The sequence below is a fragment of the Falco cherrug genome, chromosome 1 (genome assembly GCF_023634085.1).
Source record: "Falco cherrug isolate bFalChe1 chromosome 1, bFalChe1.pri, whole genome shotgun sequence".
Taxonomy (NCBI): Eukaryota; Metazoa; Chordata; class Aves; order Falconiformes; family Falconidae; genus Falco; species Falco cherrug.
This window is the reverse complement of record NC_073697.1, coordinates 25,970,632-25,989,651: the sequence shown is the minus strand read 5'-3', so window position 1 is coordinate 25,989,651 and position 19,020 is coordinate 25,970,632. Positions and strand designations below refer to the sequence as shown.

General features: G+C 52.3%; 1 long non-coding RNA gene across 6 annotated transcripts; it reads right to left on the bottom strand.

Moving 5' to 3' along the window:
* Positions 1-652: 652 nt before the first annotated feature.
* On the bottom strand, positions 653-18,640 carry LOC129734400 (uncharacterized). Of its 6 annotated transcripts, none has more exons than XR_008730014.1 (4): positions 15,821-17,519; positions 7,725-8,207; positions 7,401-7,623; positions 653-3,350 (listed from the first exon to the last, which is right to left on the bottom strand). It is a non-coding gene; the product is annotated as an uncharacterized LOC129734400 (long non-coding RNA). The 6 variants fall into 6 exon arrangements; XR_008730013.1 differs by lacking the exon at positions 653-3,350 and adding an exon at positions 18,273-18,640 and having other exon boundaries at positions 15,821-16,545; XR_008730012.1 differs by lacking the exon at positions 653-3,350 and adding an exon at positions 18,282-18,640 and having other exon boundaries at positions 15,821-16,545.
* Between the last annotated feature and the right edge of the window lie 380 nt (positions 18,641-19,020).

The window sequence follows — 19,020 nt, the reverse complement described above, 5'->3', positions numbered from 1 at the left end:
CAAGGTATAGATTTAAATAGATGTGCTGATGCCTTTAGGAAATCCTGACCGGATTTGGCAACTGGGAGATGAAAAAGAAAGTACTCATCTTGTCTGCACCTGCTCTGGTATTTTGTAGAAGGTCATAAGATCACCAGCAGATAGGAGATTACTCTGTCTCCAAACCCTCCTGCAGAGATATAAAGTAATGTCGATGCAGGGAGGAAGTAAGTGGGAAAGTGTGGAAACCTTAATGACTTTATTACAGCTGTGATAGTTGGGGGGGAACGACCTGCATGACTTTTTACACCACAGTAACGGGTATTTTCCTTCCTTGATAGCCTGTTAGATTCGTGAGGGTTCTAGAACAGACTGTTGAAAACAGCCGCTTTACAGCCTACGTCCTTAACTGCCCAAGATAATGATCAGATTAGCAGCAACTGAAATAACAGAGGCATAAGATCAGAAACAGAAACTCATGCAGTAAAAACAAACAGACAACAAAGAAGTTCCAGAAAAGGTTATTTCTGGAGGATTTCTGTGAGCAGAAATACCCAGGCTGAAGTGGAAGTGACGATGCAGCGGCTGCAGCTGTGAGAAGCCTGGTCTGGCACTTGGGCCACATGCAAGAATCAGAAAATCACCTGCACCATCAGCTACTGGCCGAGCTGCCCAGAGTAAGACATTGCCATGTGCTTGCCCGTTTGTTCTCGCTCCTACCTCACTTTCAAAACTGCAGCCAAAAATATCTTTGTAAGGATAGTGATCTCTTTTTGCTGTGATAATAGATAGCAGGACTAATCCTGAAACTTGTCCTCACCTCTCCTAACTGCTTCCTCCAGGATTGGTGATACCTGTGGCTGGCACTTACCAGCGTGAAGGTGGGATCAAATGCAGAATGTCGTACTCAAATTTTAGTGGATTTCTTGCAAAAGAGTCCAGGGTTTAGGTGCCTAGCTGACAAAACACAGCTAGAGAATCAGGACTGGAGGGAGTTTTGGTGTTTCCACTGCTCCACAATTCTATCATGTTTTCTTAATGCTTACAGCTGCTGAAGGGCTGTTAGTACTTTCACACATGCTTGTACCTTGCAGGCAGCCACAGTCTCTGTATTCGACAGTCAGCCTCTGCTAATTTTTAAGCACAGTTTACCCAGACCGCAGCACATGGCAAGATAACCATCAGCAACTGCCTGAAGAAATGTGTTAAAATAAGCATCTGTTTACTCTGATGCTTAATGAGAAAGCAGTGTTGCAATTGTACACTTAAAATTTAAGAGCTTTGCGAAGTAAATGGCACTAAGCAGGGAAAATGTAATAATAATGTTGTGTTCCTTTAGAGTTTACTTTCACCTTCCTCCTCTACAGACTGTCAGCAGCGGGGCCATGCAGACCTTGGAAGCCTGAGATTGCCCAACAAAAAACAAGCTGAGCCATGAGGCTGTAATGCTTGTGGGGAATTTCTGTCTGGGAGTGGAAAACCAGCTGTTTATTCAAAAATCAGTCTCTGCTATTGTTAGCATCCACTTCTTGGAGGTTTGACCTAAATGCTGATGTGTGGAGGTATAGATACTTGCTTCTGCTTTAAAAATCAGTTGCTAAGTTCTTTGGGTTTGGGACATGGGGGTTGGGTACCTGGTGAATGCAATTATTTCAATGGAATTCAGAACTCAGCAATGACAAATGGGGCTCTAAAGAAATAAAACCAGTCAGAATCACCTATTGGAAGTTTTCTTTTTTTCTTTTTTTCTTCCTAACTTGCTAAAGGACTACATTTTTTTAATGTTAGTTGAGTTTTAGTTGAGTGTTTTAGAGTTAGTTGCTTGTTAGAAATGGAAGGTCGGTGGCCCCTGTTATGATATGACTGGCAGTGGTTTAAACAGATCCTATCAAAATGAAGCGGTGCTTTAATTATAGCTGATGCTTTTAGGTTTAAATGAAGGCTTTGTGGCCTAAGTTCATTAAGATACCCAGGCTGCAATTTCTTTTCTAAGGAATTCCAGTCTGGGAATATTTTAGATTGCCTTGAAAAGATTCTCATCTAAACTACCGAAATGAAGACAAGTATGTGCAGAAGACTTTGCCCTAGGTCACCCAAATTGAGCTTCACTGTTTTAGCAGAGCCAGCTTCCTTAAGAAAATCTGGGATTATGATGGGAGAGTTTCACTGGAGGATATATGTAGGGAACATAAGAGCTGTGTATAGGTATAGATACATATACATGTAGAATTTCCAAATAAATCCTGGTGTGACAGTACAGCAGATAGATTAAATGCAATGAGGCCAAACTCTTGATGGGGAAAGGGGACTTGGAAGATCCCAAAGGGTACTTCATCAGTCTCTGAAGTGGGTCTGCAGCATCTGTGCATACTTCTTCCTCCAGAACTGAGTCGCTCTGTCACTGATTACACCAGTCAGCAAGCCAAGCCTAGAAACCTGCATCATCTTGCACACTGAATGCCTAATGTGAACACAAAAAGGAGTGAGGTGTAGGACACAGCAAGGAATTGCCATGGGACACCCCTCAAAAATTGTTTTGGAGTGGCCGGCTGCGAGAGCTCCCTGATCTTGCTGGTTCTTGAATGCTTCAGGTTAGCACCGCTTGAGAGAGCACAGGTAGCGAGCTAGCTGCAACCCTGACAGCCAGCCATAGCACTTGAGTCCGTCTGATGGGAAGAATTTTATCCAATGAAGGTTTTGTAATTACAGGCATCTTTTGGACAGAGAGCACTTTTTGAGCAGTACATCCCATGAGCCGCAGTGGTGCCCAGCACAAATGCAGTCATCCAGCCAGAGGTTTGGCTAGCCTCTGGTCTGTATGCTCTATTTATGTTGACCTATCGTGTTAGACCTGTGCCATGATCCCGGCTGTTTTTGAGAGACCAGGGAAAACAACATTTGCTGCAGGATTTAAGATCAGACATCCTGTCTTGTCTCAGCAAAGGTGAAGAGATATGCAGCTCTGTGGGGGGATACTGATTCTGAGTTGAGGAGTGCTCAGCTAGGGCAAGCCGTGCTCTAGAGCAATTGCTTCAGTCTTCAGTCTGGTTAAAGGCTTCCTGAAATTGATGTGGTGTGGTCCACCTTCACAAGTCATGTTAGAAATTCTAAGGACTTAATGCTAAGAGTTTTGAAATCTTCAAATGCTAAGACAGCAATGACAGTGCTACCGCCTTTGTCAGCTCAGCTCTAAATTTAACATGTCTGCATGTTAAGATGGTCTGCAGAAATAATAACCTCAATAAAAATCTCACAAACAGTTTACAATCAGACCAGGTGCTTCATTTCAGGTGATGTTTGCTCCTAAAGCACAGAACTGTGGTGAGTGTACTCTCATCTGCAACCCGCTTCTCGTCAGCATTGCAGTGAATCTGCCAAAGGGAGAAGGAACAAGAACATTGTCACTGCATCGTACCCTCTGTTCCCCTCTGTTAGATCTGACCTAACCACAAACCACTCTCCAAATTCTCCCTCTTCCGAAGACTAGCAGAAGAATCCCTATACGGGGATTTCCATAGCTGTGCATTGTTACTGCTTCTTCAGCAGGTGAATTTCGAGCTTGGCATGTCTTTCATCCTGGTATGAGGCATTATAAAATGCAGAATTCATCTTCCTTTTGGGATTCAACATGACCTAAACTATTGTGAAAAATAAGATTAACGAATTATTATTTTTTTTTGCATGATGCAGAAAATTTTCCCATTCCATGACTATGAACATAGTGTAAATATCGTTAGTATAAAAGATGCAGTTTTACATGCGAGGCAAATATTTCAATCAATTCCAATAAAGCAAGTAGAAACTGTGGTTTGGGTACTAATACACCACTTGTTCAGGAAACGGAATGGCTCTCAATGCCTCACTCCACTCATTTCTATCGGAAAGTCTTCAAGGTCCCTCTTAACTCTCCAGATACAGACTTTCAGAGAAGTCCTCCTGCCGGTAAAGGTAGGGAAAGCTGACGGCAGCATCCCGTGGGAACTGCCAACGCTACTGAAGAAGTGGTCTCACAAATTGATGTGGAGAAGGTCTTGAGATGCATCACACTGATGACCTGCATTAGCTCAAAGTCCTCAAATCCCAACTCAACTTTTCCTATGTGCATAGCATCACTGTGTTGTTTTGCTAACAGAAGGTGCACTGTAACAACAGCTTTCCTCTCAGGTGTTTAAAAAATGCTAATTTGCACTACTTGGCTTTTAGACTTGCAAAAGTACATGAGTCTTAATAGGTAGAAGAACCCATGGAGTAAAAGTATTGCCCCATTGATTTTGAGAAAGCAATAATGTGAGCTTGTAGGGGTTTTTTATTATTTATTTGATTGTCTTCTAGCAATAAGAAAAAAATCCTTGTGTTCTATAGCCTTGCTATATTTGGAAGCTGTTCAAATGTCAAATTTTATCACATAAGGCCTGTTTCCAAAGATAAGTCCTTGTATCTCACAGCAAAAGTTCTTCCTTCTCAGGCACTGTGTCATTTAACTGTACTTGCACATCTTCCTTTGCAAGTTGTTCGTACAGTTTTAGCCTTTTGCCTCTTCTGCCATGCAGCGTGGATAACAGAAGTGCTTAAAATGGCTAAAATAGCTACTAAAAAAGCAGGTGGCCTTTTTACAAGTACAAGCAGTACCTTTAGACAGCATTTCACACACACATGCAACCACAAAGACTAATGAGCACGGAGGGCTGGCTACAGGCATATAAGTCTGGATGTCCCCAGTTCCCCTGACTTTAAATTTGTGCCTGGCTATAGGAATAGCTTTTTTGTTTTTGTGGAAACCAAGGCAAAAATGAATTACCAAAACAACCTCAATAAACACAGCGAAGTGTGTCATTTCCCAAACCACTCTACCCACCCTTGGGTCTTTCTGATTGAAGCATGATGGCATAGTGGTTCTTATAATGTGCTTTTGTAAGAGAATATTTGTATTATCACATGCATCAGCAGGGGTGGTACAAAATTATCCCCCTGAGGGCCAGGAGCTATTTTGTTTATATGAGGATTTTTTTTAAATCCTCATCCTGTTCTAAATACAGGAAAATGGTATTCACTTCTCTTTTTTAAGGTTTGCATCAGACCATTTTCTGTTTCAGACTGAAAGAAAACTCTCTCGGTTTGGTCCTGACATAGAGGGAAAAGATCACTGTAGAAGGCCAGTGCTGTGAAAACTGAAATAAACCTTCTTGAGTCTTATTTAGCCTAAACAAAGACTCTACGTGTAGCTGGCATACAAAATTTCAAAGAACTAAAAGAGATCAATGGACGGTAATGGGGGATGGCTTCATCCCAGCTGATCTCCCCATAGGTCACTGATCTGCAGGGGAGGGTGAAAGCAAGCAAGCAAGCAAGGTTATCTGAAAGCAAGCACAGCTGGGTGCAGGGGCTGGGGAAGGAAAAGGCATTTGCTGTAGCAGTGGCTAGTGAATGTGGTCTGGGGCCACGTGGATCCAACGCTGAATGTCAAGGTTATAAGAAAAAAGTTTCAACACCATCAAGTTCAAACACTTCCTATACAAAAAGGGAAGTAGGGTGAGTCGCCTTCCTAGACCAAAATCATACGGGTGCTTATCAATAGAAAGATTTGTGGTGAAAAGCTGTGAGCTGATACGGGTAGTACCAGGATCAGCTACAGAAACAAGCATGACCCTATTTTTTGACTGTATCCCACTTTTGGGCAGCCTGCATCAGTTGTCACAGGCTGGATGTTTTAAAGTAATAGTGAGCAGCTGTAGGTCCAGACAGCCTCAGGGGGCTGCCGGGTCTGTTGGAGTGCTGGGCACTGAGCCCGCGTCTCTTTCCGAAAGGGCTCTCCTGGCTGGGCTTCTGGCTGATTAAATGCTGCTGTTACTGCTGGGTACAGATTTAAAGACAAGAGAATGCAGCATTAATTTGGAGTCAGATCCAAAGGTACTTGAAAGCGAAAGCCGCGAGTTTCAGTGCCTGTGTCTGGCCTGCCACGAGCACAGCTCGGCAGGGAGTCGTGCTATAGCATTACTGCGTAAACACCACTCCTGCTCGCCCTACACTGCATGCCTAAGAGAAGCCAACATACTCCTTTAGGAACATGCTGATACGCGCTCGCAAGGAAGCCCATACACGTAAGTTACTTCCTGAGATCAAGAATACTATCCAGAGTAATTACCTCAACAAAAGGTATCAGTAAGAAATATGTACTTCGGAATAACAATTGTGATGCCAAGATTTCATTATTATAAACATTCTCTGCCTTTCCCTCCAGAGGTCTCCTACGTGTGTAGGCCAACTGCAGTGATTGTGTTTAATAGTAGCATAAGGATAACTGACAGTCACTGCTCCCTCCTACATTATTCAGTGTAGCAACATACCAAAATTGAGCTTGTAGCATATATATATATTCACAGATTAATTTTCATATCACATTAACAAGATTTAACACTCATGCTAATTCTTCATAAGAAGAAAGATGACAAGTAGGCTGACTTAATATACATTAATCTGCACTGAAAGATTTCTAGCACATGCAGTGAAACTTTTATTACTGTTTGACAGCTTCGGATATCTAAATGCTCTGCTTAGTCACAGAGGAGATGCAGGCAGCCGCACAGCTTTTCCTCCTTTGTCCAACCCATGGTCTGGATGCAGAGCCCGTTTCTTTGTGTAAAGGCACACAATTTAATCTCCACGCTTGCATCATTTGAGGTCTCTCTCTGCAGACATTGCAGAGGACAGGAGTGGACAGGAGCACAAACATGGGAGAAAGCATATTTTCTGGGTTGTTCAATTGAGCAACTCAGTGTTCCTGACGGGCACTGCCAGGAACTTGGAGTGGGGGAGGTTGTTGCTATCTAACAAGCTGACCTTAAATCAACAAAACATCACAAAGATGAAGCGACAAGAAAACTTGTTTTAATAACTGGAAAACCCAACCAAGAAAGGGTGAATTCACACAGTTTGGGGGAAAGGAGGTAAGAGCACTCAGAAACTATTACCTGTGGCACAAAGGGCTGGTGTTCCTGGTCTGCTACCTCACCTGAGGCCAAGCCTGTAACAAGAAGAGGGGCAGCTTCTCAGGCGCAGCGCTTGCTTGCAAGATTCCCTTGGGATGCGAGGAAGGCGCAAGCTAGCTCTCGTGGTTCGGCAGTGGCCGACGGTTTGGGCAGGCAGATGCTGGAGGGGATACTGAGTCTGTCTGTCCCTCTGGGGGCTGCAGCCTGAGCAAACCCACAGTCCCTCTCTCCCTCCTGCCCTGGGCTGTGTTTCCCCAGCTCCTGCAGCACCCCCTTCCCTGCACGGCTCAGATATTCACACAACACACCTGAGATGTAACCCAGCATGTGTAGGCAGAAGGAAGGGAGCGAGAAAAGTTCTGGCAAGGCAATGGGCCCATGTCCTCCAGCAGCAAAGCTGTGGAAATGGGACCTCTCTTTTGTCCATGTACTCACCAGTTTGGCTGGGGAGGGGGGGATGCTTAGAAGAGGGACTCCCCAGCTGCAGCGTATGCAGTGCTCCGCATGACTGGGTCACCTGCCAGCCAGCAGCTTGGTCCTGCTGTACTACATGTACTAAAATTAAGACCTGGAACATGTCAGTCAAGTAGCTCTCAGTTACAGGCACCATATTGTCAAAGCCTTGAGAAGCCGACGCACTTTTCAGCTCTTCAGCATGCTGGAAGAGGGGGAAGACACATACAGGGGTTAATGGGTTAATGGGGTAGAAGGAGGATACTGAACAGAATTTTGATGCTCATGAAAATGGCAGATATTTACCTGACAGGTCTCTCAGATGAATTTGTGACAAGTAGGAGGCAGAGTTGCTAACAGCTACTTCTCATTCATTCGCAATTACTCACTGGCCTGCAGGGAAGAAGGGGCTTCCTTCCTCCTCCTCTCACCCACCTCTCTGTCCTGTACCCTCAGAAAGGACTGCAGTACTTTGCACCGGAGCTTTGCTGTAAAGCAATGTTAACCAACAATCAGAAGGAAAAGCAGGCACTTAGTGAAAGCCATACCTGGGGGGAAAAGAGAGAGTGATCCATACGCATAATCAAATCTCACTTTCTCTTGCTAGCATTCAAACCGTTGACACAGAAAACCAGAGAGAGATGCCCAGGGGTGGGGAAGCAAACCCCAGGCAGGGCATGAGCTCAGTCTGTCAGGAATGCTTGGTTGCTCAGTTTAACAATCCAGCTTCCTCCCATTTCTGTGCTCCCATCCACTCCAACTCCTCTGCATGGATTTGATCTGGGTGAACTGAAAGAAGCAATGAAAGACACTCCTGGAAAGCACATTCTCAGGTGTTTTCCCCCCACCGCTGTCCTGCGGGCACTGTACAGCCATGGCAGAGCACCCACCAGTTTCTCACTTGGATACACAACCACTTGATTCAAACACCCTTTGCTGGTCCCACAGAAGTGCAACAGGGGCAGGTAGAAAGCAGAGCAAATGGCAAGAACTTGAACTTGGCCTTCAGGCAAGGGTAACTTTGGCCCCAGGGAGACCTTGGTCTGTGTGCTAAATGAGATCAGCATTGCGGTTGCTTTTTGTCCCCTCTGCTCTGCAGGGCAATGAAATGTGTGATGTGGAAGGACCTGAGACCATTCTTGCTTTGGCTCCAAATATTTCCCAGGGCTGTGAAGCTGAGATAGCAAGTTTTCATAAATACCTGAATGGCAAGAAGTCTCAAGGAGATCAAAGCACATCTAGCACAAACCCAGTTAGCCTGGGTCCATTAATACTAAATGTGCAGCGTTGGAGTTCCTTCAGCTAGCCAGACACCCCTCCCCAGCCTGTTGCTCCTTGTCGTGCCCCAGCACCAGCATCAGCGCAGCCATGCGGTGACGCCCCTGGGGAAACGGAGTCTGCACAGAGCGAGATCAGCACGGGGGACGAGCTGAGTCCTTCGTAAGACAAGTCAGCTCCCTGATGCAGTTCGCTGCGGGGACACACCAATGCTTCTGTTGCTTGTGCTGGGTAGGAACAAGCGAGGAGGCAGGGAGAAAAGAGCAAGCAGGTTTGGCTGTCTCGGCGAGTGCTGGCTTACAGCTTTTGCTGCGCAGCAGATGATGTTTCCATGCTCACACACGGGTCCCAGCATGTTCCCAACCTCATGGTGGAGCCAGAGACACTCGGCGAGGCTGTGGGGAAAAAGCTGCACAGGAAAGGCAGCCCAGCTTGTGGTGCTTGATCCTCCCTTTCTTCAGCTGCTTGCCAGCTGGCCAGCGTGGCCATGGGTACCCCAGGGACGCTCACAGCTGATCTGCTGCACTATTTACAGAGGTAGTTGGCAGTGAGGGGGTAAAGGGGCAGCTCATAAAAGCCAGGAGACTGATAACTGAGCTCTGCAGCAGGCATCCGTACTGACCCCCACCGCAGGGTGCCCCTGGGCTGCTCATGAATTGCACAACAACAAGTTCCTGCTCCCACCAGACAAGCTCCTGCATCCGACTGCATGTAAGGGAAAGTGTTTTATCAGGCGGACAGTCAGTCACCGGGATGGGTTGCCTGGGGAGGCTGCGGCATCCTCATCCTTCAAAGTTCCTGAGCCACCTGGTCTGAACCCATGGCTGACTGGTCTGAGCAGGAGGCTGGACTAGCAACCTCCCACTGCCTCTTCCAACCTGAATTATCCTACATCCTCCAGCAGTTCTGGCTTCTTACTGTACCTGAGACCTGTTTGTTATGTGGCTTGCAGAAAAGCTCCTTTGGACAGCGGGCAGTCCCAGAATGGCCATGAGTCAGTGTCACAGATCCCCAGAGCTGCCATGTACCCCAGATGTCCCTGGTCCCCAGCATTTGCCTCTGCACTGAAACGCTGCCGGTGCCTGTCCCTGCTGTGCCGCACCACGGGGCTGCGAGAAACGGGTGTCAGACACGGCGCACAGCCTTTCTGGTGCTCAGGGAGCTTTCCTCAGCCTCTGAGGTTGCCCTCGCTTTCTGCTAGCATTGTTTCCTTCTTTTCCCAGTGGTTTCCTACAGGCCCTTGTTTAGTGAATTTCCCACAGCGGGAGCTCATCTACTGAGACCCCCAAGAGAGGGGGAGAATTGAATGAATGATTTAGAGGGGTTCCTCTGCTTTGGGCTGTCACGCAGCATTGCAGATCAGTGAGGTGGTGGCCTGCGGTAATGGGTGGCAGGAAAAGCTTCAAGCTTGGCAGTAGCAGGGTCAGAGATGTTAGGGACCTCCTGTTGCAGAGGATGGTCAGAGGAACAGAGATTTCCCATGACTGGGTGCGACACACCACCTTGGCAAGACAATAAAAGCACCCTGGTTTCACGTCATTGTGTCCAATTTCATATCCAAGTTTTTCACATCAACAGCAGCTTCTTGTTGATGAGCTCCTAGTATCCCTAAGCAGCACATCCATCAGCCCAAGCTTCTCCACAGCGGCAGCTGCCAGCGAGAGGGTAGGTTGCAACTTTGTATTGCCCAGTGGTGAGGGGCGAGGAGGCTGATGTGTCAGCCCGTGCCAAGGCACAGCCCTCATTACCCTAACAGGGCCCGTGCCACGGATGTGGCAGGTCCTTGCTACTGTGGCCCTGCTCCCAGCTGGGGTCTGGAGCTGAGCCAGGGATGCACATCCAGATCTCTTAGCTACACAGAATACCAAAAGCCCCGCAAGCACAGCTGGACGTTAAAGCAGTTGTGCCCTCAAGGACTAACTGGCTGCCCCACTAATCACGCCCCTGAGTTTCCTCCCTTTTTTGAAGAGCCAGAATTGCGATACGATCTCTCCTGTTTCTGATCTCTCTCTGGACTGTGGAGACGTAAAATACATCCCCCTAGCACAGGCCACGCAGACTTCACTTCTGCTGTGCTGGATGGGATGCTGCCCGTCAGAGCCACCTGTGTTCAGGCAGCCAGCAAGTGGCTGGTGACCTTCAGGAGAAATGCAAGGGGGGCAGTTACCGTCAGAGGTCAAATAGACACTTTTTCCCCCTTGGCTCTGAGCTTCCCACATCAGCTATTGCAGCACACCACGGGCAGTTGCTGTGGGCTACAGAGCCACATGTGGTGTTGCCAGCCGAGGGCTTTGTCTGACCCGAATGCAGGCAGCCACCTTCTGGACTTCTTCTCGGTCTGGTGGGGCTAACGCTCCCAGGCTAAACCCAGCTTGTTCCCATGACTCAGACAGTTACAGCTGAGACACCCAGACTTCCCAGTTGCTCCCCATTTCCTGGCTGGGTGCTCAGCCCTCCTTGCCCTGGGCCCTAAGGGCGACAGCACCACTGTCTGCAAGAGGAAGGTGGGGGGGCTGCAGCGAGTTGTTGGCACCCCCGAGTCCTTCCCAAGGAAGAATATGATGTTGACACTGGGGGTTTCTTCCTCCTCACCCCTGGCACCGCTGAGGGGTTTTTTACACATTTTTCTAACACATTTTTTATTTGCTGTTGCTTTGTCAGTCCCCAGCTCCACGATCTTCCCCGTGTTTGGTGCATGTTATGATACTGTATACCAGCTTTTGGTTCTTCTTGTCTTCCCTCAGCCTGGCTGTTCCCAGCGATCCTGTGTCCCCTGGGCTGCACGGCCATCACCCACAGCGAAGAGAGAGACCGACTGGTGCCCATGTCACTTGTCTGGGGGCCAGCCCCATCAGAAGGAGCCGAATACTTCCATGGGATGGTGATCCCATTGTTTGGCTGTCCTGATCCCAGCTGCAGTTTCGAGCTTCAAAGACCCAGGGGAAGGTCATTTCCTGTGGGGAAAGGGGTGGGCATGGGGGAAAGGAGGAGGCTGGAGGGAAGAAAAAAGTCCTCAGAGAGCTGGGTTTGTACAGAAGGGCTGGCGAGTATCTTGTGCAGGGGATCAGACCAATGCAGCTGAGTCGGTGTGTGTTCTCTGTGTGCACAAAGGATTCACTGCAAGCTGCTGGGGTGCCATTTAGGGCTGCATCTTGAGAAATTGTCAGGGGAACTGACATTGCTCATCATCCGCATGGTCATGTCTGTACACTGTAGGAGGATGGGGTAAGGATGAACAGAAGAGCTCTTCTTGTCTTGTTCAACCAGGTGCCAGAAATCCTCAGTATTCTGTACATCCAGGTGCTGATGACGCCACACAATGCTCTCTAACAGTTTCTCATCAAGACGGTGTCTGTGCGCATCCTCACTCACCCTGTGGCCATTGTCAACAGCCCGCTGCAGACGCAGCTGCCCCGGGACAGGTACGAGTCCTGCCCCAGCCCCTGCAGGCAGGTGGGGACTGGCGGTCTGGTGGCTGAGGAGGAGCTGGCAAAGATGCTGGTCCTGCCCCTCTGGGGAGGGAAAGCCTGAGCGCAGGCAGATCCAGTGCCAGAGCCTGGTCCCCGACAGCCCCTTCGGCACTTGGCTGTGTCGACAGCAATGCAGGTACTAGAGCCCACAGGCTGACGGGTAACTTCTGCTCCCTTGGAGTGATGTGATGGAGCCGTGGAGGATCCCTGGGGAGGAAACGCTTCATCCTAAAGGTTTTAATGGAACACTTAAAGAACTCGGGCAAGGACAGACCTGGGACCAGCTCTGCTGACCTGAGGCCACGCTGGAGCTGCTCGGTGTGTTTCTGGCATATACCTTTGTGCAGCTCCTTCGCCTTTCTGACTTACCCTTCATCCCAAGGGAGCCTGGGGCACGGTGTGAATGCCCACAAAGCCCCCGGGGTGCTGCGCAGTGCTGGCAGTGGGGAAGCCGAGGCAGTTTGCAGCTCCCAGTCTGCAGGGCCATTGCAGAAGGGGAGGTGCAGGCTGGTGGGAAAAGGCCTTGGTTTCACTGGCAGTGTCTATTGAGTGTCTCTGCAGATCACCCATGCCACCTCAGAGGTGGTGTCTTTGTGGCAGAGCATGGAGGCTGTCACTCTTGGAGTGGTTCCCATCCTCCTGCAGCCTAGCAGTGCCACCCAGGGAAGGCAGACGCCTTCTTCCCAGCTCAGCCCCAGGGGAGGCTGCTCCTTGAGGCACACTCGAGTGATGGGTGCCCCTGCAGGTGGAGCAAACAGGACGGGCACCTGGGCTGGGCTTCACTGCCCAGGACAAGGTCATGTTTGCTCGTGGTGCTGAGGCAGCACTTCAGCCTCTTCGTCGCCTGGTTGGGCAGATTGCTCCAGTTGTTTTTACTTCCATTTTTCTTCATGGATAAACTTTGACCCTCTGGGAGGAAGATGTTGGCCTGTTCATGATGGTTGCCTGCTGGGGCCTCACCACCCACGTCTCCTCACTGCCAGGTGCTCTGCCTTCCCCTCTCTCCTGGTGCCTGCTGCAGGTGGCCCTGCCATTCTGCCCTCAAACTGGAGGCAGCTGTGTGCTGCCTGGCAGTCCGGGCTAACTGGTACAGCTGGGAAAGGAGCATTTCCATGGGGCCAAAAACTGCCTTGTTTATTTGGTCTGTGCCTGCCTGGGGAGATTTGTTTTTTCCTCTAGCCTTTGTTTATTTTGGTTTGGGTTTGTCTGGTTGGTTGTATTTCTTGTTTTGTTAGTGTTAGTTTGATGATTGCTTTGGTTTCTGTTGCTGTTTCTGCAGTGCGGGTCTCTAAGGGATCCCAGTTTTCAGGACTTTGGGGGCTGAGGACCATCCCTGTGTCCCCAGATGTGCTGTCATCAAGCCCCCTCACCCCCGAGGCTGAGATGGAGAGAATTTGTGCTGGTAATTCTTGGCCTCACAAGGTGCGAGTGCCAGTCTTGCCCAGGCGTGGGCCAGGGGCAGGACACCTGCCGCGGTGGTGGGTTCCTGCCCCGGCAGCCTATGTCTAGCTCAGGGGGACACCTCCTCCTGCACTTTCTCCAAGGTTTGTGCCCTGCTGATGCTCCATTCCCCGGGGGGAGCGTGGATGACAATGCCTCTCACCGGTCTCACAACAGTGTCAGGAAGGGACTGTACCTCAGCAGCCCTAGAGCCTCTGGCGCTGGCTTCGCTGGTGCAGCCAGTGTGCGTGGGGCTCGAGACTGGGTGGGAAAGGCAGTTTGCTTGTAGCTCTGCAGGCTTGAGGGCTAGGATGTGTCATTTCAGCAGGACCCAGCTGCTCCCCAGGTGAGATTAAGCACGAATGAGTGGACACTCCCAAGCAGCTGAGCTTGCTCAGCTCTACCCAAGACACACCTTCCTCTAGATAATTACTTAATGACTTCTTGAGGTTTGCTTTTTCCCCACCAGAGTTCCCACGGAGACAGTGGATGCCATGCATTGGTAGGCTATGGCTGTTGAAGGCACAGGAGCCTGGACCCTCCTGAGGGAAGCAGGCAGCCCAGGGCCCCAGCACCCCCCTGCACTAGGGCAGATGCCCATTCGGCAGCTCAGGAGACACAGCCCCCCGCCCAAAGGGAAAGGTCCCACCAGCCCTTTCCTGGGGGCACAGCCACCCACAGGGCACGGAGACCCCCTCCTACATGGCCAGGAGACACACAGCCTTGTGGATAGCCTACGGGGCTCTCAGGGCATCCAGGGAGATCCAGGGCTGGGTGGGGGAGCAAGGGCAGCCCCATCCCACCCCAGGCTGCTCACCACTGGGGTGTGTTTCCTCCTGGAGGAGGTTTGGGGAGGGCTTCCCTGGAAGGGGGTTGCAGCCTTCCTTGCCTGGCCAGGCTGTGCTACCAGGGTGCCCGGGCAAGGCTCCCTGTGGGGGGCTGCAGCTGCTGTGCTCTGGCAGGTGATGTCTGGGGTGTGGGGCCGCTGGTGCTAGTGAAATAAAGCAGAATAAAGTGATTCTCTACATCTGTTGGTGCTGCCCCACAGACACAGGACTAGACACACACCCCCAGCAGGGAGGGTGCCTCCACCCCAGTTCCCAAGCACTTCCCCAAATTGCTGTGGGCTCCACTCCTCCCCTGCCCCCCACAATCACATCACATCACACATGGAGTCAGGAAACAGAATTTCAGTGCTGGGTTTCAACCCCCCTAAAATGAAGAGTGAGTGTTCTGTTTTGGGGGCTTGGAAACATAGTGAGTGGGTTGGCTTTGGAGCTCCAGAAGGGGTCAAGTCATGGATTTTCAGCAGTTGGAAACAGATATCAAGTCCTTTAGTATTTCAGGCACTAAAACCAGAAATCAAGTCTTGAGTTTTCATCTTTTGAAAACAGAGATTAAGAAGTGCTGCATTTTGGGTCCTTGAACACAAGCTCTAGCAACTGGGTTTGGGCCTCAGAACTAGAGGCAGAGCTCTCTGTTTCGGAAGCTCAGAAAAAAAGATCAAGTACTGTATTTTCAGCACTTGAAAATGTGGGTTAAGTCCCACATTTTCACAGCTCAGAAAAAACCCAAATATCTAAGTCCTTTATTTTTGGGGGCTCAAAAGCAGAGGGTGGCTGCCGCTTTTCTGAGGCTTAGGAAAAGACGGAAGTCATGCATTTTCGGTTCTTGAAAATGCAGGCTAAGTCCTGTGTTTCTGGGCTCCAGGAAAAAAAAAACATAACCACCAAACCTAAGTGCTGTGGTTTTGAGAGTTGGAAACAGGCTCAGTTGGCTGTTTTCAGCCCCCCAAACAGAGTCTGGGATGACGCTGGGGGGACTGCAGGCAGGTGGGAGATGGGGGGGGGAGGGGGTATGTGGACCCCTGCCAGAGGTGGGTGTCCAGTCATGTTGGTCCCCAAAGCTTGGGATGCTGGCATGCATCAGACCGAATTAAACGTCTGCGCTCTGGAGTCAAAGGTGCTTTTCACACTCACTGTGTATCCAACTCCTTATTCAAGGTGTGTACAACCACCGGAACAGTTATTAACCCAAGAGTACATATTTAGACAATGTGTAATTATGACAGTTCATATTTATATACAAGTTATTAACAGTGATTGGTTGATTGATTTGCAACCTTGCCAAAAGCCCAGGTTGCTGCAATGACCTGGAGCTTTAACAGAAGGAGCATTTATTAAGCCAGAGCTGGTGACAAGAAACATCACTTACCCCCTTGGAGCATTCATCAGCCAAAGCTGAAACAAACTGGAACTTCCATCAGCAGGAGGATCTCATAGCCAGAGCTGCAGCTTCAAGAAGCTGGACCTGAAATTACCTCAAACTGTTAACAAGCTGGAACACCCAGCAGCTAGAACTGAATTTACCTGAGACTGGAACAAGCAGCAAGAACTGAAATTAGCTGGAGTTTCAAATACCCTGAGCAGCAGCATGCTGGAGAGTCTGTCAGCAGGAGCTGAAAGAAGTAGGAACATCTCTAATCCAGAGCATCAAGTTGCTGGAGCTGTGGCAAGCTGTGATGTCCGTCAGCCAGGGCTACACTCCCAGCACAGCTGAACAGGAGAGCATCTGCTCTCCATCACCTCTATTAGAGAGAGCCGAGCTTACCTGCAACTGTAACAGGAAGGAGTGACTATTAGCAGGAATATCTCATGGCTGGAGCTCAAATTGGCTGGAGCTCAAATTACCTGGAGCTGTAACAAGCCCAGGTGTCCATCAGCTGGATCTGTACTGCGAGGCAGGCACATGCAGGGCTGTCCCCAGCAAGGAGCTCTGAGAAGCAGGGAGCCCAGCCTCTTCCACTGGGGCTTAAATCCACACCAGATGCCTCTCTGCACAGAGGGCCTCCCCCAGTTATATTCCCTAGGGCAGAAGTGAACTGGGGGTGCCCCAGATCTCCTGGGGCAGGCAAGGCAGTGCCAGCATCTCCTCTGTACCTGTGAAAGAAGAGCAAAACTGTTGAGCCAGGCTCCTGGGAAGCACAGCACAACCCCACATAACTCACATGAGATGGCTGCCCCTGTCCTGGGCAAGGGCAGCCCTTCCCCTCCCTGCTGTCCCTTGCTTTTGGCAGAGGCTGCCCAGCACCACACATGGGCAACACAAGGGAGGAGAGGGAGAAATGACAACAGAGAGCTCAGGGCTCAGCCAGAAAAAACATGTTCCTCCCCCAAGAGCAGGTGAGAATGTGCACATTGCTGAAACCCCCCTGCTCAGCAAGGGGCACTTATGACACTGCACAATACTGGGGCCAAGGATGGACTGTTCCCATCCAGAACACGGCCTAGTACAACACTTGCCCCCTCTTCACCTGTCACCCTCACCCTGCCCGGGAGTGGGACTGGGGGAGCTGCAGGCTGCGCTTCACATCCTGCTAGATGTCGTAGCCACGTCCAGTGCTAAACATCAAATAAAGCTGAACCAAGCCACGTGGGTTTCAGGAGGGGCCCAGAACAGCCAGGAACTCCAGGGGGAGCAGGACAGGGCTGTCCCCAGTGTGGCTGTGAGGAGAGCCACGCCAGAACTTGCTGGGTGCAGGCTGGGTGGTTGCTGATGGTGTGGGGAGAAGCTGTCCTGGGGTGGCTCTGCCCCACAGTGACCGGTCCCAGAACCGTGGGGCACAGCCCAATCCCTGACCTGGCCCACCGCAGTCAGGGCTCCTTGTCCAGGAGCATTGCCAGCACAGCCCCAAACTGCCCTGCAGCAGGACACGTAACACAACCAGCAGCTGCAAGCAAAGAGATATTCTACCCAAGCAACAGCCAGGCACAACAGAGACGTGACGGGCAGCCACAACCCTGACCCCGCAGCAGCCACGGAGACTCTCTCTCGGGTAGCTCCTCCTGGCCTTGCTGGGCCCGGCGCCAGAGTGGAGGCTTTGCCTCCCCCTCCTCCCTGGCTGCAGGGCTCCCCCCGCTCCTCTCAGCCCCCACCACACCCCCAGCCCCCCCCGCAAACCCTACCCGCTCCTCTCAGACGCCACCAGCTCCCCTCAGCGCCCCACGCAGCTCCCCTCAGTCCCCTACTACCCTCAGCGCCCCACCCGGACCCTGCCCGCTCCCCTCCGCCCCTGCTCCCCTCAGCGCCCCCCCCCCAACCCTGCCCGCTCCCCTCAGACCCCACCGGCCCCCTGCTCCTCTCAGCGCGCCCCCCTGCTCCCCTCAGTCCCCTACTACCCTCAGCGCCCCCTCCCAACCCTGCCCGCTCCCCTCAGACCCCACCGGCCCCCGCTCCCCTCAGCCCCCTGCTCCCCTCAGCGCGCCCCCCTGCTCCCCTCAGCGCGCCCCCCTGCTCCCCTCAGTCCCCTACTACCCTCAGCGCCCCCCCCCAACCCTGCCCGCTCCCCTCAGACCCCACCAGCCCCCGCTCCCCTCAGCCCCCTGCTCCCCTCAGCGCCCCCAGCTCCCCTCACTTCGCCACTCCCCTCAGCGCCTCCCCCCGCTCCCCTCAGCCCGCACCCCGCAGCGCCCCCCGCCCCCCGCCCCGCAGCTAGTGGCCCAGGGGCAGGGCCGGGGCAGGGCCGTGCTGGGCCCGTTCAGGAGGCTCAGTCCCTCCCGTGCTCATTTGGCAGGCGCTGACCGGCGGCCTTTCCCCAGGTCGTCCCGCTTCTTCTGCGCGAGCCCCGGCCTCACGGCAGCCCTGCGGCGGCTCCGCGGCCCCTCACCAGCCTTACACGAGCGCGGGGGGAGGGCGGTAAGCACCCGCGCAGGCACGGACACGGCTCCGGGCCCCCGCCCGGGCCCCTTCTCTGTCTCCTGACGCGTTCTCGTCCCCCAGAGAAGCAGCAGCCTTGAGGGGTCCCCCCGGTTGCCGGCACGGCCCGGGGACGGTCAGGCGGCACGTTTCCCCCTGAGGAGCGGCCCGGCTGACCAAGAGCCTCGGGCGTGCCCCGCGGCCTCTCGGCACGCTCGGGCAGAGAGAAACAAGCGCCTGCCCGCCCCGGGCCCGGCGGTTCCCGGCCCCCCTCGCTGCGGGCGGCGCCGGCCTCGCTGCCGGCCCCTCACAGCTCACGGCCGGGCCCCGCCGCCGCGGTACCGCCGCCCGGCGGCCGCTGCGCGCCACTGCGGCGCCGCGGGTTCGTGTGGCCCCGCCCGCGCCGCTCCGGCGCCCCCTGCTGGCCCCGCCGCTGGCGGAAGGGCCGCCCGCGGGGACCCGGCTACGCACTACGCTGGGGCAGGGGCGGGGGAGGCGGCCCGCAGTCCCCCGCTGCCGGGGCCGCATTCTGCCCTGCGCAAAGGCGCTGGGGAGGGGAGCCAAGCCAGAGCGGGGGACTTGGTCCCCCACCGCCCCCCTGACCGCCTACAGCACACCCCAAAGGGCTCCCCGCCCCCAGGCGGCCGGGGCTGGCGCGGCAGGTCCTGGGGGTCCCATCCCTGGTCCCACGGTGCGACACGTGTCCCAGAACAGGTGCA